The sequence below is a fragment of the Alosa pseudoharengus genome, unplaced genomic scaffold, assembly GCF_046254945.1.
Source record: "Alosa pseudoharengus isolate Yale_2024_CS ecotype anadromous, Long Island Sound unplaced genomic scaffold, YU_APseudo_1.1 YU_APseudo_1.1_scf_20, whole genome shotgun sequence".
Taxonomy (NCBI): Eukaryota; Metazoa; Chordata; class Actinopteri; order Clupeiformes; family Clupeidae; genus Alosa; species Alosa pseudoharengus.
This window is the reverse complement of record NW_027468664.1, coordinates 36,874,075-36,895,753: the sequence shown is the minus strand read 5'-3', so window position 1 is coordinate 36,895,753 and position 21,679 is coordinate 36,874,075. Positions and strand designations below refer to the sequence as shown.

At 46.6% G+C, this 21,679-nt stretch overlaps 37 non-coding genes across 37 annotated transcripts; all 37 read right to left on the bottom strand.

Annotated features, from left to right (window-relative positions):
• Positions 1 to 556: 556 nt before the first annotated feature.
• On the bottom strand, positions 557 to 675 carry LOC143136931 (5S ribosomal RNA). The gene has a single exon (XR_012989525.1). It is a non-coding gene; the product is annotated as a 5S ribosomal RNA (ribosomal RNA).
• A 365-nt stretch (positions 676 to 1,040) lies between these two features.
• Positions 1,041 to 1,155, bottom strand: LOC143137359 (U5 spliceosomal RNA). Its single transcript, XR_012989922.1, has one exon. It is a non-coding gene; the product is annotated as a U5 spliceosomal RNA (small nuclear RNA).
• A 567-nt stretch (positions 1,156 to 1,722) lies between these two features.
• On the bottom strand, positions 1,723 to 1,841 carry LOC143136929 (5S ribosomal RNA). Its single transcript, XR_012989524.1, has one exon. It is a non-coding gene; the product is annotated as a 5S ribosomal RNA (ribosomal RNA).
• Positions 1,842 to 2,206: 365 nt separating this feature from the next.
• LOC143137342 (U5 spliceosomal RNA) lies at positions 2,207 to 2,321 on the bottom strand. Its single transcript, XR_012989906.1, has one exon. It is a non-coding gene; the product is annotated as a U5 spliceosomal RNA (small nuclear RNA).
• Positions 2,322 to 2,888: 567 nt separating this feature from the next.
• LOC143136928 (5S ribosomal RNA) lies at positions 2,889 to 3,007 on the bottom strand. The gene has a single exon (XR_012989523.1). It is a non-coding gene; the product is annotated as a 5S ribosomal RNA (ribosomal RNA).
• Positions 3,008 to 3,372: 365 nt separating this feature from the next.
• LOC143137341 (U5 spliceosomal RNA) lies at positions 3,373 to 3,487 on the bottom strand. The gene has a single exon (XR_012989905.1). It is a non-coding gene; the product is annotated as a U5 spliceosomal RNA (small nuclear RNA).
• Positions 3,488 to 4,054: 567 nt separating this feature from the next.
• LOC143136927 (5S ribosomal RNA) lies at positions 4,055 to 4,173 on the bottom strand. Its single transcript, XR_012989522.1, has one exon. It is a non-coding gene; the product is annotated as a 5S ribosomal RNA (ribosomal RNA).
• A 365-nt stretch (positions 4,174 to 4,538) lies between these two features.
• On the bottom strand, positions 4,539 to 4,653 carry LOC143137318 (U5 spliceosomal RNA). The gene has a single exon (XR_012989882.1). It is a non-coding gene; the product is annotated as a U5 spliceosomal RNA (small nuclear RNA).
• Positions 4,654 to 5,220: 567 nt separating this feature from the next.
• On the bottom strand, positions 5,221 to 5,339 carry LOC143136926 (5S ribosomal RNA). The gene has a single exon (XR_012989521.1). It is a non-coding gene; the product is annotated as a 5S ribosomal RNA (ribosomal RNA).
• Positions 5,340 to 5,704: 365 nt separating this feature from the next.
• LOC143137259 (U5 spliceosomal RNA) lies at positions 5,705 to 5,819 on the bottom strand. Its single transcript, XR_012989826.1, has one exon. It is a non-coding gene; the product is annotated as a U5 spliceosomal RNA (small nuclear RNA).
• A 567-nt stretch (positions 5,820 to 6,386) lies between these two features.
• Positions 6,387 to 6,505, bottom strand: LOC143136924 (5S ribosomal RNA). The gene has a single exon (XR_012989519.1). It is a non-coding gene; the product is annotated as a 5S ribosomal RNA (ribosomal RNA).
• A 365-nt stretch (positions 6,506 to 6,870) lies between these two features.
• On the bottom strand, positions 6,871 to 6,985 carry LOC143137368 (U5 spliceosomal RNA). Its single transcript, XR_012989930.1, has one exon. It is a non-coding gene; the product is annotated as a U5 spliceosomal RNA (small nuclear RNA).
• A 567-nt stretch (positions 6,986 to 7,552) lies between these two features.
• On the bottom strand, positions 7,553 to 7,671 carry LOC143136923 (5S ribosomal RNA). Its single transcript, XR_012989518.1, has one exon. It is a non-coding gene; the product is annotated as a 5S ribosomal RNA (ribosomal RNA).
• A 365-nt stretch (positions 7,672 to 8,036) lies between these two features.
• On the bottom strand, positions 8,037 to 8,151 carry LOC143137340 (U5 spliceosomal RNA). The gene has a single exon (XR_012989904.1). It is a non-coding gene; the product is annotated as a U5 spliceosomal RNA (small nuclear RNA).
• A 567-nt stretch (positions 8,152 to 8,718) lies between these two features.
• LOC143136922 (5S ribosomal RNA) lies at positions 8,719 to 8,837 on the bottom strand. Its single transcript, XR_012989517.1, has one exon. It is a non-coding gene; the product is annotated as a 5S ribosomal RNA (ribosomal RNA).
• A 365-nt stretch (positions 8,838 to 9,202) lies between these two features.
• LOC143137339 (U5 spliceosomal RNA) lies at positions 9,203 to 9,317 on the bottom strand. The gene has a single exon (XR_012989903.1). It is a non-coding gene; the product is annotated as a U5 spliceosomal RNA (small nuclear RNA).
• Positions 9,318 to 9,884: 567 nt separating this feature from the next.
• Positions 9,885 to 10,003, bottom strand: LOC143136921 (5S ribosomal RNA). Its single transcript, XR_012989516.1, has one exon. It is a non-coding gene; the product is annotated as a 5S ribosomal RNA (ribosomal RNA).
• A 365-nt stretch (positions 10,004 to 10,368) lies between these two features.
• LOC143137358 (U5 spliceosomal RNA) lies at positions 10,369 to 10,483 on the bottom strand. The gene has a single exon (XR_012989921.1). It is a non-coding gene; the product is annotated as a U5 spliceosomal RNA (small nuclear RNA).
• A 567-nt stretch (positions 10,484 to 11,050) lies between these two features.
• LOC143136920 (5S ribosomal RNA) lies at positions 11,051 to 11,169 on the bottom strand. Its single transcript, XR_012989515.1, has one exon. It is a non-coding gene; the product is annotated as a 5S ribosomal RNA (ribosomal RNA).
• Positions 11,170 to 11,534: 365 nt separating this feature from the next.
• Positions 11,535 to 11,649, bottom strand: LOC143137337 (U5 spliceosomal RNA). The gene has a single exon (XR_012989901.1). It is a non-coding gene; the product is annotated as a U5 spliceosomal RNA (small nuclear RNA).
• A 567-nt stretch (positions 11,650 to 12,216) lies between these two features.
• Positions 12,217 to 12,335, bottom strand: LOC143136919 (5S ribosomal RNA). Its single transcript, XR_012989514.1, has one exon. It is a non-coding gene; the product is annotated as a 5S ribosomal RNA (ribosomal RNA).
• A 365-nt stretch (positions 12,336 to 12,700) lies between these two features.
• Positions 12,701 to 12,815, bottom strand: LOC143137336 (U5 spliceosomal RNA). Its single transcript, XR_012989900.1, has one exon. It is a non-coding gene; the product is annotated as a U5 spliceosomal RNA (small nuclear RNA).
• A 567-nt stretch (positions 12,816 to 13,382) lies between these two features.
• On the bottom strand, positions 13,383 to 13,501 carry LOC143136918 (5S ribosomal RNA). The gene has a single exon (XR_012989513.1). It is a non-coding gene; the product is annotated as a 5S ribosomal RNA (ribosomal RNA).
• A 365-nt stretch (positions 13,502 to 13,866) lies between these two features.
• Positions 13,867 to 13,981, bottom strand: LOC143137317 (U5 spliceosomal RNA). Its single transcript, XR_012989881.1, has one exon. It is a non-coding gene; the product is annotated as a U5 spliceosomal RNA (small nuclear RNA).
• A 567-nt stretch (positions 13,982 to 14,548) lies between these two features.
• On the bottom strand, positions 14,549 to 14,667 carry LOC143136917 (5S ribosomal RNA). Its single transcript, XR_012989512.1, has one exon. It is a non-coding gene; the product is annotated as a 5S ribosomal RNA (ribosomal RNA).
• Positions 14,668 to 15,032: 365 nt separating this feature from the next.
• Positions 15,033 to 15,147, bottom strand: LOC143137258 (U5 spliceosomal RNA). The gene has a single exon (XR_012989825.1). It is a non-coding gene; the product is annotated as a U5 spliceosomal RNA (small nuclear RNA).
• Positions 15,148 to 15,714: 567 nt separating this feature from the next.
• On the bottom strand, positions 15,715 to 15,833 carry LOC143136916 (5S ribosomal RNA). Its single transcript, XR_012989511.1, has one exon. It is a non-coding gene; the product is annotated as a 5S ribosomal RNA (ribosomal RNA).
• A 365-nt stretch (positions 15,834 to 16,198) lies between these two features.
• On the bottom strand, positions 16,199 to 16,313 carry LOC143137367 (U5 spliceosomal RNA). Its single transcript, XR_012989929.1, has one exon. It is a non-coding gene; the product is annotated as a U5 spliceosomal RNA (small nuclear RNA).
• A 567-nt stretch (positions 16,314 to 16,880) lies between these two features.
• Positions 16,881 to 16,999, bottom strand: LOC143136915 (5S ribosomal RNA). The gene has a single exon (XR_012989510.1). It is a non-coding gene; the product is annotated as a 5S ribosomal RNA (ribosomal RNA).
• A 364-nt stretch (positions 17,000 to 17,363) lies between these two features.
• LOC143137283 (U5 spliceosomal RNA) lies at positions 17,364 to 17,475 on the bottom strand. Its single transcript, XR_012989848.1, has one exon. It is a non-coding gene; the product is annotated as a U5 spliceosomal RNA (small nuclear RNA).
• A 567-nt stretch (positions 17,476 to 18,042) lies between these two features.
• Positions 18,043 to 18,161, bottom strand: LOC143136912 (5S ribosomal RNA). The gene has a single exon (XR_012989508.1). It is a non-coding gene; the product is annotated as a 5S ribosomal RNA (ribosomal RNA).
• Positions 18,162 to 18,525: 364 nt separating this feature from the next.
• LOC143137282 (U5 spliceosomal RNA) lies at positions 18,526 to 18,637 on the bottom strand. The gene has a single exon (XR_012989847.1). It is a non-coding gene; the product is annotated as a U5 spliceosomal RNA (small nuclear RNA).
• Positions 18,638 to 19,204: 567 nt separating this feature from the next.
• On the bottom strand, positions 19,205 to 19,323 carry LOC143136969 (5S ribosomal RNA). The gene has a single exon (XR_012989562.1). It is a non-coding gene; the product is annotated as a 5S ribosomal RNA (ribosomal RNA).
• A 365-nt stretch (positions 19,324 to 19,688) lies between these two features.
• On the bottom strand, positions 19,689 to 19,803 carry LOC143137229 (U5 spliceosomal RNA). The gene has a single exon (XR_012989798.1). It is a non-coding gene; the product is annotated as a U5 spliceosomal RNA (small nuclear RNA).
• A 567-nt stretch (positions 19,804 to 20,370) lies between these two features.
• On the bottom strand, positions 20,371 to 20,489 carry LOC143136911 (5S ribosomal RNA). The gene has a single exon (XR_012989507.1). It is a non-coding gene; the product is annotated as a 5S ribosomal RNA (ribosomal RNA).
• A 364-nt stretch (positions 20,490 to 20,853) lies between these two features.
• On the bottom strand, positions 20,854 to 20,965 carry LOC143137281 (U5 spliceosomal RNA). Its single transcript, XR_012989846.1, has one exon. It is a non-coding gene; the product is annotated as a U5 spliceosomal RNA (small nuclear RNA).
• Positions 20,966 to 21,532: 567 nt separating this feature from the next.
• On the bottom strand, positions 21,533 to 21,651 carry LOC143136910 (5S ribosomal RNA). Its single transcript, XR_012989506.1, has one exon. It is a non-coding gene; the product is annotated as a 5S ribosomal RNA (ribosomal RNA).
• Positions 21,652 to 21,679: the final 28 nt, after the last annotated feature.

The following is a 21,679-nucleotide window of genomic DNA, read 5'->3' as shown; positions in this document are numbered from 1 at the left end:
GGACCATGACTTCAGCTAGCCACCGCCAGCGACACAGGTCACTATCAGAGTTACAGGTAGCCTAAACACCACGCACAGACCTTCAAAGTACTGCTTTACCTTCATGCAAATGTTGAAGTTATCAGCATACGCCTACTCATTTTCAGAAGTGGCCCATGAAAAGTATTTTTTCCCCCTTTTTTTTTTTCTTTTCAAAGGCCAGAAAACCCACAAAGCATGCCTGGAAGCTGCCGTACATTGGCTACTAGACGAGAACCTCTTGGGGGTTTCGTTCATTATTATGCTGGGTTTAATGCGGTTCAGAGTCAGACAATGATGTTTCAGTAAAAGGCTTTAAAAGTTCCTATGGATAGAGTAGATCCTCACTATAGCCTGGTGTTCATATGAAATCACAACAATTTGGTCAAACGCAATATATTTGACAGATTAAATGTGTGACTTATTATGAAGTGAGAGCTGAAAAGAAAATGTTGAAGAGAAAATGGATCAGAGTTCGCGAAAGGTGCCTGTTGACTGCTGCGGCCAGCAGGGGCGCTCTAACAGGCAGAGAGAGAAAAGCTTACAGCACCTGGTATTCCCAGGCGGTCTCCCATCCAAGTACTAACCAGGCCCGACGCTGCTTAGCTTCCGAGATCGGACGAGATCGGGCGTGCTCAGCGTGGTATGGCCGTAAGCAAGTGCACACCGACAAAGTTGACCTGATAAACCTCCAGCAGCCGGGCATAAGAGCTCCCGGTATGATTTCAGGCTTGAGCCACTTACTCATTCAGAAAAAAAGCTGTATCGCGGAATAAAGACACACATGAGGAGGTTGCTATATTTCAGACGGGCATAGGCTACTTGAAGAGAGAGCTCCAAAAGAGAACGAGGACCAAACTGATCAGAGTTTCAGAAATCTACCTGTCCAAAGAACGTTCGACCACACGTGAACAACAGGCCGTGCGGCCGAGGTGTAAGCTCCTCCCTATCGTTCGTCGCTATCAGCAGTACACGTCGGCGCACAAGCAAAGGGAGGGCGCTTCTTTTTCACAGATCGAGGGAGCTCACCGTAAGGTGGGGCATCAAAAAATTCATATCAACTCATAATGGTCCTTTCCACGGAAATCTTTAGTAAAAGGCGAAAGATTTATACGATATGAAGAGAACCATGAGTGTTCTGCCAGTCTGGACCATGACTTCAGCTAGCCACCGCCAGCGACACAGGTCACTATCAGAGTTACAGGTAGCCTAAACACCACGCACAGACCTTCAAAGTACTGCTTTACCTTCATGCAAATGTTGAAGTTATCAGCATACGCCTACTCATTTTCAGAAGTGGCCCATGAAAAGTATTTTTTCCCCCTTTTTTTTTTTCTTTTCAAAGGCCAGAAAACCCACAAAGCATGCCTGGAAGCTGCCGTACATTGGCTACTAGACGAGAACCTCTTGGGGGTTTCGTTCATTATTATGCTGGGTTTAATGCGGTTCAGAGTCAGACAATGATGTTTCAGTAGAAGGCTTTAAAAGTTCCTATGGATAGAGTAGATCCTCACTATAGCCTGGTGTTCATATGAAATCACAACAATTTGGTCAAACGCAATATATTTGACAGATTAAATGTGTGACTTATTATGAAGTGAGAGCTGAAAAGAAAATGTTGAAGAGAAAATGGATCAGAGTTTGCGAAAGGTGCCTGTTGACTGCTGCGGCCAGCAGGGGCGCTCTAACAGGCAGAGAGAGAAAAGCTTACAGCACCTGGTATTCCCAGGCGGTCTCCCATCCAAGTACTAACCAGGCCCGACGCTGCTTAGCTTCCGAGATCGGACGAGATCGGGCGTGCTCAGCGTGGTATGGCCGTAAGCAAGTGCACACCGACAAAGTTGACCTGATAAACCTCCAGCAGCCGGGCATAAGAGCTCCCGGTATGATTTCGGGCTTGAGCCACTTACTCATTCAGAAAAAAAGCTGTATCGCGGAATAAAGACACACATGAGGAGGTTGCTATATTTCAGACGGGCATAGGCTACTTGAAGAGAGAGCTCCAAAAGAGAACGAGGACCAAACTGATCAGAGTTTCAGAAATCTACCTGTCCAAAGAACGTTCGACCACACGTGAACAACAGGCCGTGCGGCCGAGGTGTAAGCTCCTCCCTATCGTTCGTCGCTATCAGCAGTACACGTCGGCGCACAAGCAAAGGGAGGGCGCTTCTTTTTCACAGATCGAGGGACCTCACCGTAAGGTGGGGCATCAAAAAATTCATATCAACTCATAGCGGTCCTTTCCACGGAAATCTTTAGTAAAAGGCGAAAGATTTATACGATATGAAGAGAACCATGAGTGTTCTGCCAGTCTGGACCATGACTTCAGCTAGCCACCGCCAGCGACACAGGTCACTATCAGAGTTACAGGTAGCCTAAACACCACGCACAGACCTTCAAAGTACTGCTTTACCTTCATGCAAATGTTGAAGTTATCAGCATACGGCCTACTCATTTTCAGAAGTGGCCCATGAAAAGTATTTTTTCCCCCTTTATTTTTTCTTTTCAAAGGCCAGAAAACCCACAAAGCATGCTGGGAAGCTGCCGTACATTGGCTACTAGACGAGAACCTCTTGGGGGTTTCGTTCATTATTATGCTGGGTTTAATGCGGTTCAGAGTCAGACAATGATGTTTCAGTAAAAGGCTTTAAAAGTTCCTATGGATAGAGTAGATCCTCACTATAGCCTGGTGTTCATATGAAATCACAACAATTTGGTCAAACGCAATATATTTGACAGATTAAATGTGTGACTTATTATGAAGTGAGAGCTGAAAAGAAAATGTTGAAGAGAAAATGGATCAGAGTTTGCGAAAGGTGCCTGTTGACTGCTGCGGCCAGCAGGGGCGCTCTAACAGGCAGAGAGAGAAAAGCTTACAGCACCTGGTATTCCCAGGCGGTCTCCCATCCAAGTACTAACCAGGCCCGACGCTGCTTAGCTTCCGAGATCGGACGAGATCGGGCGTGCTCAGCGTGGTATGGCCGTAAGCAAGTGCACACCGACAAAGTTGACCTGATAAACCTCCAGCAGCCGGGCATAAGAGCTCCCGGTATGATTTCAGGCTTGAGCCACTTACTCATTCAGAAAAAAAGCTGTATCGCGGAATAAAGACACACATGAGGAGGTTGCTATATTTCAGACGGGCATAGGCTACTTGAAGAGAGAGCTCCAAAAGAGAACGAGGACCAAACTGATCAGAGTTTCAGAAATCTACCTGTCCAAAGAACGTTCGACCACACGTGAACAACAGGCCGTGCGGCCGAGGTGTAAGCTCCTCCCTATCGTTCGTCGCTATCAGCAGTACACGTCGGCGCACAAGCAAAGGGAGGGCGCTTCTTTTTCACAGATCGAGGGACCTCACCGTAAGGTGGGGCATCAAAAAATTCATATCAACTCATAGCGGTCCTTTCCACGGAAATCTTTAGTAAAAGGCGAAAGATTTATACGATATGAAGAGAACCATGAGTGTTCTGCCAGTCTGGACCATGACTTCAGCTAGCCACCGCCAGCGACACAGGTCACTATCAGAGTTACAGGTAGCCTAAACACCACGCACAGACCTTCAAAGTACTGCTTTACCTTCATGCAAATGTTGAAGTTATCAGCATACGCCTACTCATTTTCAGAAGTGGCCCATGAAAAGTATTTTTTCCCCCTTTTTTTTTTTCTTTTCAAAGGCCAGAAAACCCACAAAGCATGCCTGGAAGCTGCCGTACATTGGCTACTAGACGAGAACCTCTTGGGGGTTTCGTTCATTATTATGCTGGGTTTAATGCGGTTCAGTGTCAGACAATGATGTTTCAGTAGAAGGCTTTAAAAGTTCCTATGGATAGAGTAGATCCTCACTATAGCCTGGTGTTCATATGAAATCACAACAATTTGGTCAAACGCAATATATTTGACAGATTAAATGTGTGACTTATTATGAAGTGAGAGCTGAAAAGAAAATGTTGAAGAGAAAATGGATCAGAGTTTGCGAAAGGTGCCTGTTGACTGCTGCGGCCAGCAGGGGCGCTCTAACAGGCAGAGAGAGAAAAGCTTACAGCACCTGGTATTCCCAGGCGGTCTCCCATCCAAGTACTAACCAGGCCCGACGCTGCTTAGCTTCCGAGATCGGACGAGATCGGGCGTGCTCAGCGTGGTATGGCCGTAAGCAAGTGCACACCGACAAAGTTGACCTGATAAACCTCCAGCAGCCGGGCATAAGAGCTCCCGGTATGATTTCAGGCTTGAGCCACTTACTCATTCAGAAAAAAAGCTGTATCGCGGAATAAAGACACACATGAGGAGGTTGCTATATTTCAGACGGGCATAGGCTACTTGAAGAGAGAGCTCCAAAAGAGAACGAGGACCAAACTGATCAGAGTTTCAGAAATCTACCTGTCCAAAGAACGTTCGACCACACGTGAACAACAGGCCGTGCGGCCGAGGTGTAAGCTCCTCCCTATCGTTCGTCACTATCAGCAGTACACGTCGGCGCACAAGCAAAGGGAGGGCGCTTCTTTTTCACAGATCGAGGGACCTCACCGTAAGGTGGGGCATCAAAAAATTCATATCAACTCATAGTGGTCCTTTCCACGGAAATCTTTAGTAAAAGGCGAAAGATTTATACGATATGAAGAGAACCATGAGTGTTCTGCCAGTCTGGACCATGACTTCAGCTAGCCACCGCCAGCGACACAGGTCACTATCAGAGTTACAGGTAGCCTAAACACCACGCACAGACCTTCAAAGTACTGCTTTACCTTCATGCAAATTTTGAAGTTATCAGCATACGGCCTACTCATTTTCAGAAGTGGCCCATGAAAAGTATTTTTTCCCCCTTTATTTTTTCTTTTCAAAGGCCAGAAAACCCACAAAGCATGCTGGGAAGCTGCCGTACATTGGCTACTAGACGAGAACCTCTTGGGGGTTTCGTTCATTATTATGCTGGGTTTAATGCGGTTCAGAGTCAGACAATGATGTTTCAGTAGAAGGCTTTAAAAGTTCCTATGGATAGAGTAGATCCTCACTATAGCCTGGTGTTCATATGAAATCACAACAATTTGGTCAAACGCAATATATTTGACAGATTAAATGTGTGACTTATTATGAAGTGAGAGCTGAAAAGAAAATGTTGAAGAGAAAATGGATCAGAGTTTGCGAAAGGTGCCTGTTGACCTCTGCGGCCAGCAGGGGCGCTCTAACAGGCAGAGAGAGAAAAGCTTACAGCACCTGGTATTCCCAGGCGGTCTCCCATCCAAGTACTAACCAGGCCCGACGCTGCTTAGCTTCCGAGATCGGACGAGATCGGGCGTGCTCAGCGTGGTATGGCCGTAAGCAAGTGCACACCGACAAAGTTGACCTGATAAACCTCCAGCAGCCGGGCATAAGAGCTCCCGGTATGATTTCAGGCTTGAGCCACTTACTCATTCAGAAAAAAAGCTGTATCGCGGAATAAAGACACACATGAGGAGGTTGCTATATTTCAGACGGGCATAGGCTACTTGAAGAGAGAGCTCCAAAAGAGAACGAGGACCAAACTGATCAGAGTTTCAGAAATCTACCTGTCCAAAGAACGTTCGACCACACGTGAACAACAGGCCGTGCGGCCGAGGTGTAAGCTCCTCCCTATCGTTCGTCGCTATCAGCAGTACACGTCGGCGCACAAGCAAAGGGAGGGCGCTTCTTTTTCACAGATCGAGGGACCCCACCGTGAGGTGGGGCATCAAAAAATTCATATCAACTCATAGTGGTCCTTTCCACGGAAATCTTTAGTAAAAGGCGAAAGATTTATACGATATGAAGAGAACCATGAGTGTTCTGCCAGTCTGGACCATGACTTCAGCTAGCCACCGCCAGCGACACAGGTCACTATCAGAGTTACAGGTAGCCTAAACACCACGCACAGACCTTCAAAGTACTGCTTTACCTTCATGCAAATGTTGAAGTTATCAGCATACGCCTACTCATTTTCAGAAGTGGCCCATGAAAAGTATTTTTTCCCCCTTTTTTTTTTTCTTTTCAAAGGCCAGAAAACCCACAAAGCATGCCTGGAAGCTGCCGTACATTGGCTACTAGACGAGAACCTCTTGGGGGTTTCGTTCATTATTATGCTGGGTTTAATGCGGTTCAGAGTCAGACAATGATGTTTCAGTAGAAGGCTTTAAAAGTTCCTATGGATAGAGTAGATCCTCACTATAGCCTGGTGTTCATATGAAATCACAACAATTTGGTCAAACGCAATATATTTGACAGATTAAATGTGTGACTTATTATGAAGTGAGAGCTGAAAAGAAAATGTTGAAGAGAAAATGGATCAGAGTTTGCGAAAGGTGCCTGTTGACTGCTGCGGCCAGCAGGGGCGCTCTAACAGGCAGAGAGAGAAAAGCTTACAGCACCTGGTATTCCCAGGCGGTCTCCCATCCAAGTACTAACCAGGCCCGACGCTGCTTAGCTTCCGAGATCGGACGAGATCGGGCGTGCTCAGCGTGGTATGGCCGTAAGCAAGTGCACACCGACAAAGTTGACCTGATAAACCTCCAGCAGCCGGGCATAAGAGCTCCCGGTATGATTTCAGGCTTGAGCCACTTACTCATTCAGAAAAAAAGCTGTATCGCGGAATAAAGACACACATGAGGAGGTTGCTATATTTCAGACGGGCATAGGCTACTTGAAGAGAGAGCTCCAAAAGAGAACGAGGAGCAAACTGATCAGAGTTTCAGAAATCTACCTGTCCAAAGAACGTTCGACCACACGTGAATAACAGGCCGTGCGGCCGAGGTGTAAGCTCCTCCCTATCGTTCGTCGCTATCAGCAGTACACGTCGGCGCACAAGCAAAGGGAGGGCGCTTCTTTTTCACAGATCGAGGGACCTCACCGTAAGGTGGGGCATCAAAAAATTCATATCAACTCATAGTGGTCCTTTCCACGGAAATCTTTAGTAAAAGGCGAAAGATTTATACGATATGAAGAGAACCATGAATGTTCTGCCAGTCTGGACCATGACTTCAGCTAGCCACCGCCAGCGACACAGGTCACTATCAGAGTTACAGGTAGCCTAAACACCACGCACAGACCTTCAAAGTACTGCTTTACCTTCATGCAAATGTTGAAGTTATCAGCATACGCCTACTCATTTTCAGAAGTGGCCCATGAAAAGTATTTTTTCCCCCTTTTTTTTTTTCTTTTCAAAGGCCAGAAAACCCACAAAGCATGCCTGGAAGCTGCCGTACATTGGCTACTAGACGAGAACCTCTTGGGGGTTTCGTTCATTATTATGCTGGGTTTAATGCGGTTCAGAGTCAGACAATGATGTTTCAGTAAAAGGCTTTAAAAGTTCCTATGGATAGAGTAGATCCTCACTATAGCCTGGTGTTCATATGAAATCACAACAATTTGGTCAAACGCAATATATTTGACAGATTAAATGTGTGACTTATTATGAAGTGAGAGCTGAAAAGAAAATGTTGAAGAGAAAATGGATCAGAGTTTGCGAAAGGTGCCTGTTGACTGCTGCGGCCAGCAGGGGCGCTCTAACAGGCAGAGAGAGAAAAGCTTACAGCACCTGGTATTCCCAGGCGGTCTCCCATCCAAGTACTAACCAGGCCCGACGCTGCTTAGCTTCCGAGATCGGACGAGATCGGGCGTGCTCAGCGTGGTATGGCCGTAAGCAAGTGCACACCGACAAAGTTGACCTGATAAACCTCCAGCAGCCGGGCATAAGAGCTCCCGGTATGATTTCAGGCTTGAGCCACTTACTCATTCAGAAAAAAAGCTGTATCGCGGAATAAAGACACACATGAGGAGGTTGCTATATTTCAGACGGGCATAGGCTACTTGAAGAGAGAGCTCCAAAAGAGAACGAGGACCAAACTGATCAGAGTTTCAGAAATCTACCTGTCCAAAGAACGTTCGACCACACGTGAACAACAGGCCGTGCGGCCGAGGTGTAAGCTCCTCCCTATCGTTCGTCGCTATCAGCAGTACACGTCGGCGCACAAGCAAAGGGAGGGCGCTTCTTTTTCACAGATCGAGGGACCTCACCGTAAGGTGGGGCATCAAAAAATTCATATCAACTCATAGCGGTCCTTTCCACGGAAATCTTTAGTAAAAGGCGAAAGATTTATACGATATGAAGAGAACCATGAGTGTTCTGCCAGTCTGGACCATGACTTCAGCTAGCCACCGCCAGCGACACAGGTCACTATCAGAGTTACAGGTAGCCTAAACACCACGCACAGACCTTCAAAGTACTGCTTTACCTTCATGCAAATGTTGAAGTTATCAGCATACGCCTACTCATTTTCAGAAGTGGCCCATGAAAAGTATTTTTTCCCCCTTTTTTTTTTTCTTTTCAAAGGCCAGAAAACCCACAAAGCATGCCTGGAAGCTGCCGTACATTGGCTACTAGACGAGAACCTCTTGGGGGTTTCGTTCATTATTATGCTGGGTTTAATGCGGTTCAGTGTCAGACAATGATGTTTCAGTAGAAGGCTTTAAAAGTTCCTATGGATAGAGTAGATCCTCACTATAGCCTGGTGTTCATATGAAATCACAACAATTTGGTCAAACGCAATATATTTGACAGATTAAATGTGTGACTTATTATGAAGTGAGAGCTGAAAAGAAAATGTTGAAGAGAAAATGGATCAGAGTTTGCGAAAGGTGCCTGTTGACTGCTGCGGCCAGCAGGGGCGCTCTAACAGGCAGAGAGAGAAAAGCTTACAGCACCTGGTATTCCCAGGCGGTCTCCCATCCAAGTACTAACCAGGCCCGACGCTGCTTAGCTTCCGAGATCGGACGAGATCGGGCGTGCTCAGCGTGGTATGGCCGTAAGCAAGTGCACACCGACAAAGTTGACCTGATAAACCTCCAGCAGCCGGGCATAAGAGCTCCCGGTATGATTTCAGGCTTGAGCCACTTACTCATTCAGAAAAAAAGCTGTATCGCGGAATAAAGACACACATGAGGAGGTTGCTATATTTCAGACGGGCATAGGCTACTTGAAGAGAGAGCTCCAAAAGAGAACGAGGACCAAACTGATCAGAGTTTCAGAAATCTACCTGTCCAAAGAACGTTCGACCACACGTGAACAACAGGCCGTGCGGCCGAGGTGTAAGCTCCTCCCTATCGTTCGTCGCTATCAGCAGTACACGTCGGCGCACAAGCAAAGGGAGGGCGCTTCTTTTTCACAGATCAAGGGACCTCACCGTAAGGTGGGGCATCAAAAAATTCATATCAACTCATAGCGGTCCTTTCCACGGAAATCTTTAGTAAAAGGCGAAAGATTTATACGATATGAAGAGAACCATGAGTGTTCTGCCAGTCTGGACCATGACTTCAGCTAGCCACCGCCAGCGACACAGGTCACTATCAGAGTTACAGGTAGCCTAAACACCACGCACAGACCTTCAAAGTACTGCTTTACCTTCATGCAAATGTTGAAGTTATCAGCATACGGCCTACTCATTTTCAGAAGTGGCCCATGAAAAGTATTTTTTCCCCCTTTATTTTTTCTTTTCAAAGGCCAGAAAACCCACAAAGCATGCTGGGAAGCTGCCGTACATTGGCTACTAGACGAGAACCTCTTGGGGGTTTCGTTCATTATTATGCTGGGTTTAATGCGGTTCAGAGTCAGACAATGATGTTTCAGTAAAAGGCTTTAAAAGTTCCTATGGATAGAGTAGATCCTCACTATAGCCTGGTGTTCATATGAAATCACAACAATTTGGTCAAACGCAATATATTTGACAGATTAAATGTGTGACTTATTATGAAGTGAGAGCTGAAAAGAAAATGTTGAAGAGAAAATGGATCAGAGTTCGCGAAAGGTGCCTGTTGACTGCTGCGGCCAGCAGGGGCGCTCTAACAGGCAGAGAGAGAAAAGCTTACAGCACCTGGTATTCCCAGGCGGTCTCCCATCCAAGTACTAACCAGGCCCGACGCTGCTTAGCTTCCGAGATCGGACGAGATCGGGCGTGCTCAGCGTGGTATGGCCGTAAGCAAGTGCACACCGACAAAGTTGACCTGATAAACCTCCAGCAGCCGGGCATAAGAGCTCCCGGTATGATTTCAGGCTTGAGCCACTTACTCATTCAGAAAAAAAGCTGTATCGCGGAATAAAGACACACATGAGGAGGTTGCTATATTTCAGACGGGCATAGGCTACTTGAAGAGAGAGCTCCAAAAGAGAACGAGGACCAAACTGATCAGAGTTTCAGAAATCTACCTGTCCAAAGAACGTTCGACCACACGTGAACAACAGGCCGTGCGGCCGAGGTGTAAGCTCCTCCCTATCGTTCGTCGCTATCAGCAGTACACGTCGGCGCACAAGCAAAGGGAGGGCGCTTCTTTTTCACAGATCGAGGGAGCTCACCGTAAGGTGGGGCATCAAAAAATTCATATCAACTCATAATGGTCCTTTCCACGGAAATCTTTAGTAAAAGGCGAAAGATTTATACGATATGAAGAGAACCATGAGTGTTCTGCCAGTCTGGACCATGACTTCAGCTAGCCACCGCCAGCGACACAGGTCACTATCAGAGTTACAGGTAGCCTAAACACCACGCACAGACCTTCAAAGTACTGCTTTACCTTCATGCAAATGTTGAAGTTATCAGCATACGCCTACTCATTTTCAGAAGTGGCCCATGAAAAGTATTTTTTCCCCCTTTTTTTTTTTCTTTTCAAAGGCCAGAAAACCCACAAAGCATGCCTGGAAGCTGCCGTACATTGGCTACTAGACGAGAACCTCTTGGGGGTTTCGTTCATTATTATGCTGGGTTTAATGCGGTTCAGAGTCAGACAATGATGTTTCAGTAGAAGGCTTTAAAAGTTCCTATGGATAGAGTAGATCCTCACTATAGCCTGGTGTTCATATGAAATCACAACAATTTGGTCAAACGCAATATATTTGACAGATTAAATGTGTGACTTATTATGAAGTGAGAGCTGAAAAGAAAATGTTGAAGAGAAAATGGATCAGAGTTTGCGAAAGGTGCCTGTTGACTGCTGCGGCCAGCAGGGGCGCTCTAACAGGCAGAGAGAGAAAAGCTTACAGCACCTGGTATTCCCAGGCGGTCTCCCATCCAAGTACTAACCAGGCCCGACGCTGCTTAGCTTCCGAGATCGGACGAGATCGGGCGTGCTCAGCGTGGTATGGCCGTAAGCAAGTGCACACCGACAAAGTTGACCTGATAAACCTCCAGCAGCCGGGCATAAGAGCTCCCGGTATGATTTCGGGCTTGAGCCACTTACTCATTCAGAAAAAAAGCTGTATCGCGGAATAAAGACACACATGAGGAGGTTGCTATATTTCAGACGGGCATAGGCTACTTGAAGAGAGAGCTCCAAAAGAGAACGAGGACCAAACTGATCAGAGTTTCAGAAATCTACCTGTCCAAAGAACGTTCGACCACACGTGAACAACAGGCCGTGCGGCCGAGGTGTAAGCTCCTCCCTATCGTTCGTCGCTATCAGCAGTACACGTCGGCGCACAAGCAAAGGGAGGGCGCTTCTTTTTCACAGATCGAGGGACCTCACCGTAAGGTGGGGCATCAAAAAATTCATATCAACTCATAGCGGTCCTTTCCACGGAAATCTTTAGTAAAAGGCGAAAGATTTATACGATATGAAGAGAACCATGAGTGTTCTGCCAGTCTGGACCATGACTTCAGCTAGCCACCGCCAGCGACACAGGTCACTATCAGAGTTACAGGTAGCCTAAACACCACGCACAGACCTTCAAAGTACTGCTTTACCTTCATGCAAATGTTGAAGTTATCAGCATACGGCCTACTCATTTTCAGAAGTGGCCCATGAAAAGTATTTTTTCCCCCTTTATTTTTTCTTTTCAAAGGCCAGAAAACCCACAAAGCATGCTGGGAAGCTGCCGTACATTGGCTACTAGACGAGAACCTCTTGGGGGTTTCGTTCATTATTATGCTGGGTTTAATGCGGTTCAGAGTCAGACAATGATGTTTCAGTAAAAGGCTTTAAAAGTTCCTATGGATAGAGTAGATCCTCACTATAGCCTGGTGTTCATATGAAATCACAACAATTTGGTCAAACGCAATATATTTGACAGATTAAATGTGTGACTTATTATGAAGTGAGAGCTGAAAAGAAAATGTTGAAGAGAAAATGGATCAGAGTTTGCGAAAGGTGCCTGTTGACTGCTGCGGCCAGCAGGGGCGCTCTAACAGGCAGAGAGAGAAAAGCTTACAGCACCTGGTATTCCCAGGCGGTCTCCCATCCAAGTACTAACCAGGCCCGACGCTGCTTAGCTTCCGAGATCGGACGAGATCGGGCGTGCTCAGCGTGGTATGGCCGTAAGCAAGTGCACACCGACAAAGTTGACCTGATAAACCTCCAGCAGCCGGGCATAAGAGCTCCCGGTATGATTTCAGGCTTGAGCCACTTACTCATTCAGAAAAAAAGCTGTATCGCGGAATAAAGACACACATGAGGAGGTTGCTATATTTCAGACGGGCATAGGCTACTTGAAGAGAGAGCTCCAAAAGAGAACGAGGACCAAACTGATCAGAGTTTCAGAAATCTACCTGTCCAAAGAACGTTCGACCACACGTGAACAACAGGCCGTGCGGCCGAGGTGTAAGCTCCTCCCTATCGTTCGTCGCTATCAGCAGTACACGTCGGCGCACAAGCAAAGGGAGGGCGCTTCTTTTTCACAGATCGAGGGACCTCACCGTAAGGTGGGGCATCAAAAAATTCATATCAACTCATAGCGGTCCTTTCCACGGAAATCTTTAGTAAAAGGCGAAAGATTTATACGATATGAAGAGAACCATGAGTGTTCTGCCAGTCTGGACCATGACTTCAGCTAGCCACCGCCAGCGACACAGGTCACTATCAGAGTTACAGGTAGCCTAAACACCACGCACAGACCTTCAAAGTACTGCTTTACCTTCATGCAAATGTTGAAGTTATCAGCATACGCCTACTCATTTTCAGAAGTGGCCCATGAAAAGTATTTTTTCCCCCTTTTTTTTTTTCTTTTCAAAGGCCAGAAAACCCACAAAGCATGCCTGGAAGCTGCCGTACATTGGCTACTAGACGAGAACCTCTTGGGGGTTTCGTTCATTATTATGCTGGGTTTAATGCGGTTCAGTGTCAGACAATGATGTTTCAGTAGAAGGCTTTAAAAGTTCCTATGGATAGAGTAGATCCTCACTATAGCCTGGTGTTCATATGAAATCACAACAATTTGGTCAAACGCAATATATTTGACAGATTAAATGTGTGACTTATTATGAAGTGAGAGCTGAAAAGAAAATGTTGAAGAGAAAATGGATCAGAGTTTGCGAAAGGTGCCTGTTGACTGCTGCGGCCAGCAGGGGCGCTCTAACAGGCAGAGAGAGAAAAGCTTACAGCACCTGGTATTCCCAGGCGGTCTCCCATCCAAGTACTAACCAGGCCCGACGCTGCTTAGCTTCCGAGATCGGACGAGATCGGGCGTGCTCAGCGTGGTATGGCCGTAAGCAAGTGCACACCGACAAAGTTGACCTGATAAACCTCCAGCAGCCGGGCATAAGAGCTCCCGGTATGATTTCAGGCTTGAGCCACTTACTCATTCAGAAAAAAAGCTGTATCGCGGAATAAAGACACACATGAGGAGGTTGCTATATTTCAGACGGGCATAGGCTACTTGAAGAGAGAGCTCCAAAAGAGAACGAGGACCAAACTGATCAGAGTTTCAGAAATCTACCTGTCCAAAGAACGTTCGACCACACGTGAACAACAGGCCGTGCGGCCGAGGTGTAAGCTCCTCCCTATCGTTCGTCGCTATCAGCAGTACACGTCGGCGCACAAGCAAAGGGAGGGCGCTTCTTTTTCACAGATCGAGGGACCTCACCGTAAGGTGGGGCATCAAAAAATTCATATCAACTCATAGTGGTCCTTTCCACGGAAATCTTTAGTAAAAGGCGAAAGATTTATACGATATGAAGAGAACCATGAGTGTTCTGCCAGTCTGGACCATGACTTCAGCTAGCCACCGCCAGCGACACAGGTCACTATCAGAGTTACAGGTAGCCTAAACACCACGCACAGACCTTCAAAGTACTGCTTTACCTTCATGCAAATTTTGAAGTTATCAGCATACGGCCTACTCATTTTCAGAAGTGGCCCATGAAAAGTATTTTTTCCCCCTTTATTTTTTCTTTTCAAAGGCCAGAAAACCCACAAAGCATGCTGGGAAGCTGCCGTACATTGGCTACTAGACGAGAACCTCTTGGGGGTTTCGTTCATTATTATGCTGGGTTTAATGCGGTTCAGAGTCAGACAATGATGTTTCAGTAGAAGGCTTTAAAAGTTCCTATGGATAGAGTAGATCCTCACTATAGCCTGGTGTTCATATGAAATCACAACAATTTGGTCAAACGCAATATATTTGACAGATTAAATGTGTGACTTATTATGAAGTGAGAGCTGAAAAGAAAATGTTGAAGAGAAAATGGATCAGAGTTTGCGAAAGGTGCCTGTTGACCTCTGCGGCCAGCAGGGGCGCTCTAACAGGCAGAGAGAGAAAAGCTTACAGCACCTGGTATTCCCAGGCGGTCTCCCATCCAAGTACTAACCAGGCCCGACGCTGCTTAGCTTCCGAGATCGGACGAGATCGGGCGTGCTCAGCGTGGTATGGCCGTAAGCAAGTGCACACCGACAAAGTTGACCTGATAAACCTCCAGCAGCCGGGCATAAGAGCTCCCGGTATGATTTCAGGCTTGAGCCACTTACTCATTCAGAAAAAAAGCTGTATCGCGGAATAAAGACACACATGAGGAGGTTGCTATATTTCAGACGGGCATAGGCTACTTGAAGAGAGAGCTCCAAAAGAGAACGAGGACCAAACTGATCAGAGTTTCAGAAATCTACCTGTCCAAAGAACGTTCGACCACACGTGAACAACAGGCCGTGCGGCCGAGGTGTAAGCTCCTCCCTATCGTTCGTCGCTATCAGCAGTACACGTCGGCGCACAAGCAAAGGGAGGGCGCTTCTTTTTCACAGATCGAGGGACCCCACCGTGAGGTGGGGCATCAAAAAATTCATATCAACTCATAGTGGTCCTTTCCACGGAAATCTTTAGTAAAAGGCGAAAGATTTATACGATATGAAGAGAACCATGAGTGTTCTGCCAGTCTGGACCATGACTTCAGCTAGCCACCGCCAGCGACACAGGTCACTATCAGAGTTACAGGTAGCCTAAACACCACGCACAGACCTTCAAAGTACTGCTTTACCTTCATGCAAATGTTGAAGTTATCAGCATACGCCTACTCATTTTCAGAAGTGGCCCATGAAAAGTATTTTTTCCCCCTTTTTTTTTTTCTTTTCAAAGGCCAGAAAACCCACAAAGCATGCCTGGAAGCTGCCGTACATTGGCTACTAGACGAGAACCTCTTGGGGGTTTCGTTCATTATTATGCTGGGTTTAATGCGGTTCAGAGTCAGACAATGATGTTTCAGTAGAAGGCTTTAAAAGTTCCTATGGATAGAGTAGATCCTCACTATAGCCTGGTGTTCATATGAAATCACAACAATTTGGTCAAACGCAATATATTTGACAGATTAAATGTGTGACTTATTATGAAGTGAGAGCTGAAAAGAAAATGTTGAAGAGAAAATGGATCAGAGTTTGCGAAAGGTGCCTGTTGACTGCTGCGGCCAGCAGGGGCGCTCTAACAGGCAGAGAGAGAAAAGCTTACAGCACCTGGTATTCCCAGGCGGTCTCCCATCCAAGTACTAACCAGGCCCGACGCTGCTTAGCTTCCGAGATCGGACGAGATCGGGCGTGCTCAGCGTGGTATGGCCGTAAGCAAGTGCACACCGACAAAGTTGACCTGATAAACCTCCAGCAGCCGGGCATAAGAGCTCCCGGTATGATTTCAGGCTTGAGCCACTTACTCATTCAGAAAAAAAGCTGTATCGCGGAATAAAGACACACATGAGGAGGTTGCTATATTTCAGACGGGCATAGGCTACTTGAAGAGAGAGCTCCAAAAGAGAACGAGGAGCAAACTGATCAGAGTTTCAGAAATCTACCTGTCCAAAGAACGTTCGACCACACGTGAATAACAGGCCGTGCGGCCGAGGTGTAAGCTCCTCCCTATCGTTCGTCGCTATCAGCAGTACACGTCGGCGCACAAGCAAAGGGAGGGCGCTTCTTTTTCACAGATCGAGGGACCTCACCGTAAGGTGGGGCATCAAAAAATTCATATCAACTCATAGTGGTCCTTTCCACGGAAATCTTTAGTAAAAGGCGAAAGATTTATACGATATGAAGAGAACCATGAATGTTCTGCCAGTCTGGACCATGACTTCAGCTAGCCACCGCCAGCGACACAGGTCACTATCAGAGTTACAGGTAGCCTAAACACCACGCACAGACCTTCAAAGTACTGCTTTACCTTCATGCAAATGTTGAAGTTATCAGCATACGCCTACTCATTTTCAGAAGTGGCCCATGAAAAGTATTTTTTCCCCCTTTTTTTTTTTCTTTTCAAAGGCCAGAAAACCCACAAAGCATGCCTGGAAGCTGCCGTACATTGGCTACTAGACGAGAACCTCTTGGGGGTTTCGTTCATTATTATGCTGGGTTTAATGCGGTTCAGAGTCAGACAATGATGTTTCAGTAAAAGGCTTTAAAAGTTCCTATGGATAGAGTAGATCCTCACTATAGCCTGGTGTTCATATGAAATCACAACAATTTGGTCAAACGCAATATATTTGACAGATTAAATGTGTGACTTATTATGAAGTGAGAGCTGAAAAGAAAATGTTGAAGAGAAAATGGATCAGAGTTTGCGAAAGGTGCCTGTTGACTGCTGCGGCCAGCAGGGGCGCTCTAACAGGCAGAGAGAGAAAAGCTTACAGCACCTGGTATTCCCAGGCGGTCTCCCATCCAAGTACTAACCAGGCCCGACGCTGCTTAGCTTCCGAGATCGGACGAGATCGGGCGTGCTCAGCGTGGTATGGCCGTAAGCAAGTGCACACCGACAAAGTTGACCTGATAAACCTCCAGCAGCCGGGCATAAGAGCTCCCGGTATGATTTCAGGCTTGAGCCACTTACTCATTCAGAAAAAAAGCTGTATCGCGGAATAAAAACACACATGAGGAGGTTGCTATATTTCAGACGGGCATAGGCTACTTGAAGAGAGAGCTCCAAAAGAGAACGAGGACCAAACTGATCAGAGTTTCAGAAATCTACCTGTCCAAAGAACGTTCGACCACACGTGAACAACAGGCCGTGCGGCCGAGGTGTAAGCTCCTCCCTATCGTTCGTCGCTATCAGCAGTACACGTCGGCGCACAAGCAAAGGGAGGGCGCTTCTTTTTCACAGATCGAGGGACCCCTAAGGTGGGGCATCAAAAAATTCATATCAACTCATAGTGGTCCTTTCCACGGAAATCTTTAGTAAAAGGCGAAAGATTTATACGATATGAAGAGAACCATGAGTGTTCTGCCAGTCTGGACCATGACTTCAGCTAGCCACCGCCAGCGACACAGGTCACTATCAGAGTTACAGGTAGCCTAAACACCACGCACAGACCTTCAAAGTACTGCTTTACCTTCATGCAAATGTTGAAGTTATCAGCATACGGCCTACTCATTTTCAGAAGTGGCCCATGAAATGTATTTTTTCCCCCTTTATTTTTTCTTTTCAAAGGCCAGAAAACCCACAAAGCATGCTGGGAAGCTGCCGTACATTGGCTACTAGACGAGAACCTCTTGGGGGTTTCGTTCATTATTATGCTGGGTTTAATGCGGTTCAGAGTCAGACAATGATGTTTCAGTAAAAGGCTTTAAAAGTTCCTATGGATAGAGTAGATCCTCACTATAGCCTGGTGTTCATATGAAATCACAACAATTTGGTCAAACGCAATATATTTGACAGATTAAATGTGTGACTTATTATGAAGTGAGAGCTGAAAAGAAAATGTTGAAGAGAAAATGGATCAGAGTTTGCGAAAGGTGCCTGTTGACTGCTGCGGCCAGCAGGGGCGCTCTAACAGGCAGAGAGAGAAAAGCTTACAGCACCTGGTATTCCCAGGCGGTCTCCCATCCAAGTACTAACCAGGCCCGACGCTGCTTAGCTTCCGAGATCGGACGAGATCGGGCGTGCTCAGCGTGGTATGGCCGTAAGCAAGTGCACACCGACAAAGTTGACCTGATAAACCTCCAGCAGCCGGGCATAAGAGCTCCCGGTATGATTTCAGGCTTGAGCCACTTACTCATTCAGAAAAAAAGCTGTATCGCGGAATAAAGACACACATGAGGAGGTTGCTATATTTCAGACGGGCATAGGCTACTTGAAGAGAGAGCTCCAAAAGAGAACGAGGACCAAACTGATCAGAGTTTCAGAAATCTACCTGTCCAAAGAACGTTCGACCACACGTGAACAACAGGCCGTGCGGCCGAGGTGTAAGCTCCTCCCTATCGTTCGTCGCTATCAGCAGTACACGTCGGCGCACAAGCAAAGGGAGGGCGCTTCTTTTTCACAGATCGAGGGACCCCTAAGGTGGGGCATCAAAAAATTCATATCAACTCATAGTGGTCCTTTCCACGGAAATCTTTAGTAAAAGGCGAAAGATTTATACGATATGAAGAGAACCATGAGTGTTCTGCCAGTCTGGACCATGACTTCAGCTAGCCACCGCCAGCGACACAGGTCACTATCAGAGTTACAGGTAGCCTAAACACCACGCACAGACCTTCAAAGTACTGCTTTACCTTCATGCAAATGTTGAAGTTATCAGCATACGCCTACTCATTTTCAGAAGTGGCCCATGAAAAGTATTTTTTCCCCCTTTTTTTTTTTCTTTTCAAAGGCCAGAAAACCCACAAAGCATGCCTGGAAGCTGCCGTACATTGGCTACTAGACGAGAACCTCTTGGGGGTTTCGTTCATTATTATGCTGGGTTTAATGCGGTTCAGAGTCAGACAATGATGTTTCAGTAGAAGGCTTTAAAAGTTCCTATGGATAGAGTAGATCCTCACTATAGCCTGGTGTTCATATGAAATCACAACAATTTGGTCAAACGCAATATATTTGACAGATTAAATGTGTGACTTATTATGAAGTGAGAGCTGAAAAGAAAATGTTGAAGAGAAAATGGATCAGAGTTTGCGAAAGGTGCCTGTTGACTGCTGCGGCCAGCAGGGGCGCTCTAACAGGCAGAGAGAGAAAAGCTTACAGCTCCTGGTATTCCCAGGCGGTCTCCCATCCAAGTACTAACCAGGCCCGACGCTGCTTAGCTTCCGAGATCGGACGAGATCGGGCGTGCTCAGCGTGGTATGGCCGTAAGCAAGTGCACACCGACAAAGTTGACCTGATAAACCTCCAGCAGCCGGGCATAAGAGCTCCCGGTATGATTTCAGGCTTGAGCCACTTACTCATTCAGAAAAAAAGCTGTATCGCGGAATAAAGACACACATGAGGAGGTTGCTATATTTCAGACGGGCATAGGCTACTTGAAGAGAGAGCTCCAAAAGAGAACGAGGACCAAACTGATCAGAGTTTCAGAAATCTACCTGTCCAAAGAACGTTCGACCACACGTGAACAACAGGCCGTGCGGCCGAGGGGTAAGCTCCTCCCTATCGTTCGTCGCTATCAGCAGTACACGTCGGCGCACAAGCAAAGGGAGGGCGCTTCTTTTTCACAGATCGAGGGACCCCACCGTAAGGTGGGGCATCAAAAAATTCATATCAACTCATAGTGGTCCTTTCCACGGAAATCTTTAGTAAAAGGCGAAAGATTTATACGATATGAAGAGAACCATGAGTGTTCTGCCAGTCTGGACCATGACTTCAGCTAGCCACCGCCAGCGACACAGGTCACTATCAGAGTTACAGGTAGCCTAAACACCACGCACAGACCTTCAAAGTACTGCTTTACCTTCATGCAAATGTTGAAGTTATCAGCATACGGCCTACTCATTTTCAGAAGTGGCCCATGAAAAGTATTTTTTCCCCCTTTATTTTTTCTTTTCAAAGGCCAGAAAACCCACAAAGCATGCTGGGAAGCTGCCGTACATTGGCTACTAGACGAGAACCTCTTGGGGGTTTCGTTCATTATTATGCTGGGTTTAATGCGGTTCAGAGTCAGACAATGATGTTTCAGTAAAAGGCTTTAAAAGTTCCTATGGATAGAGTAGATCCTCACTATAGCCTGGTGTTCATATGAAATCACAACAATTTGGTCAAACGCAATATATTTGACAGATTAAATGTGTGACTTATTATGAAGTGAGAGCTGAAAAGAAAATGTTGAAGAGAAAATGGATCAGAGTTTGCGAAAGGTGCCTGTTGACTGCTGCGGCCAGCAGGGGCGCTCTAACAGGCAGAGAGAGAAAAGCTTACAGCACCTGGTATTCCCAGGCGGTCTCCCATCCAAGTACTAACCAGGCCCGACGCTGCTTAGCTTCCGAGATCGGACGAGATCGGGCGTGCTCAGCGTGGTATGGCCGTAAGCAAGTGCACACCGACAAAGTTGACCTGATAAACCTCCAGCAGCCGGGCATAAGAGCTCCCGGTATGATTTCAGGCTTGAGCCACTTACTCATTCAGAAAAAAAGCTGTATCGCGGAATAAAGACACACATGAGGAGGTTGCTATATTTCAGACGGGCATAGGCTACTTGAAGAGAGAGCTCCAAAAGAGAACGAGGACCAAACTGATCAGAGTTTCAGAAATCTACCTGTCCAAAGAACGTTCGACCACACGTGAACAACAGGCCGTGCGGCCGAGGTGTAAGCTCCTCCCTATCGTTCGTCGCTATCAGCAGTACACGTCGGCGCACAAGCAAAGGGAGGGCGCTTCTTTTTCACAGATCGAGGGACCCCTAAGGTGGGGCATCAAAAAATTCATATCAACTCATAGTGGTCCTTTCCACGGAAATCTTTAGTAAAAGGCGAAAGATTTATACGATATGAAGAGAACCATGAGTGTTCTGCCAGTCTGGACCATGACTTCAGCTAGCCACCGCCAGCGACACAGGTCACTATCAGAGTTACAGGTAGCCTAAACACCACGCACAGACCTTCAAAGTACTGCTTTACCTTCATGCAAATGTTGAAGTTATCAGCATACGCCTACTCATTTTCAGAAGTGGCCCATGAAAAGTATTTTTTCCCCCTTTTTTTTTTTCTTTTCAAAGGCCAGAAAACCCACAAAGCATGCCTGGAAGCTGCCGTACATTGGCTACTAGACGAGAACCTCTTGGGGGTTTCGTTCATTATTATGCTGGGTTTAATGCGGTTCAGAGTCAGACAATGATGTTTCAGTAGAAGGCTTTAAAAGTTCCTATGGATAGAGTAGATCCTCACTATAGCCTGGTGTTCATATGAAATCACAACAATTTGGTCAAACGCAATATATTTGACAGATTAAATGTGTGACTTATTATGAAGTGAGAGCTGAAAAGAAAATGTTGAAGAGAAAATGGATCAGAGTTTGCGAAAGGTGCCTGTTGACTGCTGCGGCCAGCAGGGGCGCTCTAACAGGCAGAGAGAGAAAAGCTTACAGCACCTGGTATTCCCAGGCGGTCTCCCATCCAAGTACTAACCAGGCCCGACGCTGCTTAGCTTCCGAGATCGGACGAGATCGGGCGTGCTCAGCGTGGTATGGCCGTAAGCAAGTGCACACCGACAAAGTTGACCTGAT